The sequence below is a fragment of the Salvelinus sp. IW2-2015 genome, linkage group LG8, assembly GCF_002910315.2.
Source record: "Salvelinus sp. IW2-2015 linkage group LG8, ASM291031v2, whole genome shotgun sequence".
In the NCBI taxonomy this organism is placed as follows: domain Eukaryota; kingdom Metazoa; phylum Chordata; class Actinopteri; order Salmoniformes; family Salmonidae; genus Salvelinus; species Salvelinus sp. IW2-2015.
Window position 1 is genome coordinate 6,046,585 of NC_036848.1, and position 2,556 is coordinate 6,049,140.

The window sequence follows — 2,556 nt, forward strand, 5'->3', positions numbered from 1 at the left end:
TCTACTATGGCAAGCTGATGGGTTTGATTCTGTATTGCCAGTTGATGGCGTTTTGATTCGTATGGCAGCCTGATGGGTTTGATTCTGTTATGCAGCTGCATGGTTTTTGATTCTGTATGCCAGTGATGGCGTTTGGATGATGGCAGTAAATTGATTCTGTATCCAGCCTGATGGGTTTGATTCTGTATGCCAGCGATGGGTTGCATTTGTATGCCAGCTGATGGCGTTTGATTCTCTGTATGCGCAGCTGAGGGTTTGATTCTGTGATGGCAGCTGATGGGTTTGATTCTGTATGGCAGCTGATGGGTTTTGATTCTGATATGCAGCTGATGGTTTGATTTTGCATGCCCTAAGTTAATGCCTATGAGTTGGGTTTGTTCATGCCAGTCATGGGTTGGATTGCCATGCCCTGAGTGAGTTTGATTTGATGCGCTATGGATGATTCATGCTAGGTGTGGTTTGATTTCTGATGCCAGCTGATGGGTTTGATTCTCACGCCGCTGAGGTTGATTGCATCACAGCTGGATGGGTTTGATTTTGCATGCGCTGATGAGTTTGATTTGCATGCCAGCTGATGGGTTTTGATTCGTGTATGGCTAGCTATGTATTTGATTCTGTACTGCTACGCTGATGGTTTGATTCTGTATGCAGCTGATGGGTTTGATTTTCACGACTGATGGTCGCTATGCGAGTATCTTGTAATGCCAGCTGAGGGTTAATTCTGTATGCCAGACTGATGGGTTTGATTTGCTATGCCAGCTGCTGGGTTTGATTCTGTGCCAGCTGATGGTTTGAGTTTGTAATGCCAGCTTATGGTTTGGATTCGTAGCCAGGTGCATGGGTTGATTCTGTATGCCAGTCTGATGGGTTTGATTTGTGCAATGCCAGCGATGGGGTCTTGATTCTTGTAGTGCCAGCTGATGGTTTGCATTCTGTATGCTAGCTGATGGGTTTGATTCTGCTAGCAAGCTGATGGGTTTTTGATTCTGTATGCCATATTGTTTTGATGCCAGCCTTGGGTTTGATTCTGTAATGCCAGCTGTTGTGATTAGCGTGATGGTTTGCATTCTGTATGCTACTGCGTGTTGCATGCACTGTGGTTTTGGATTCTGTATGCCAGGTCTGATGGGTTATATTCTGCTTATGCTAGCTGATGGGTTTATTTTATGCCACTGAGGTTTGATTCTGTATCAGCTGATGGGTTTGATTCTGTTATGCCAGCTGATGGGTTTGATTCTGTATGCCAGCTGATGGGTTTGATTTCTGTATGCAGCTCGATGGGTTTGATTTGCATGCAGCTGATCGGGTTTGATTCTGTATGCCAGCTGATGGGTTTGATCTGTATGCCGGGTACGCTCGATGGTTTTGTCTGTAATGCCAGCTCATGGGCTTTGATTCTTGCTATGCCAGCGAGGATTTGATGCCGCGATGGGTTTCTGGATTCTGTATGGCAGCTACACTATCGCCCCCCGGGTTTATTCCGTATGCCCAGGTTGAGGGTTTAGATTCTGTTATGCCAGTGATGGGTTTGATTCTGTATGCCAGCGATGGGTTTTTGATTTGTTGATTGCCAGTCTGGATGGGTTTGATTCTGTATGCTAGCTGATGGGTTTGTTGATGTATTGTGCAGCTGATGGTTTGATTCTGTATGGCCAGCTGATGGGTTTCTCATCTCTGTATGCTAGCTGATGGGTTTGATTTTGCATGCAGCCTGAATTTGGTTTGATGTTCTGTAATGCCAGCTGATGGGTTTGATTCTGTAATGGCGCTGATGGGTTTGATTCTGTATGGCCCAGAGCTTGATATGTTTTAATTCTGTCTAATGCAGCATTGATGGGTTTCATTTCATGCTATAAGCAGCTTAGATTGTTATGCGCTGATGGTTTATTCTCGTATTGCCAGCTGATGGTTGATTATCTGTGTATGCCAGTTCTTGATGGGTTTGATTCCATGCTAAGTCTGATGGGTTTGATTCTGTATGCCAGCTGATGGGTTTTGATATTGTATGCCAAGCTGGATGGGTTTGATTCTGTATCCAGCTGACTGGTTTGATTCTGCTAGCCAGCTGATGGAGTTTGATTCTTGTATGCCAGCTGATGGGTTTGATTCTGGTATGGCCAGCTGATGCGGTTTGATTTTTGCATGCCAGCTGATGCGTTTGATTCTTTTATGCCAGCTCATGGGTTTGCTTCTGTATGCCAGCTGATGGGTGTTGATTCTGTATGCTAGCTGCATGGGTTTGATTCTGTATGCCAGCATAATGAAGATTGAATTCTAGATATGGCCAGCTGTGGTTTTGATTCATCTATTGCTAACTGATGCGTTTTGATTTTGAACATTTGCCACGCTGATGGGATTTGATTCACTGTATGCCAGACTGATGGGGTTAATGATTTCTGTAGCAGTGATGGCGTTTCAGATCTGTATGCCCAGCTGATGGCGATCTGATTCTGTATGCCAAGTTCGATGCGCGCTTTGCATTCTAGTATGGCAGCTGATGGGTGGATTCTGTATGGCAGCTGAATGGGTTTGATTCTGTTATGGCAGCTAATGAGT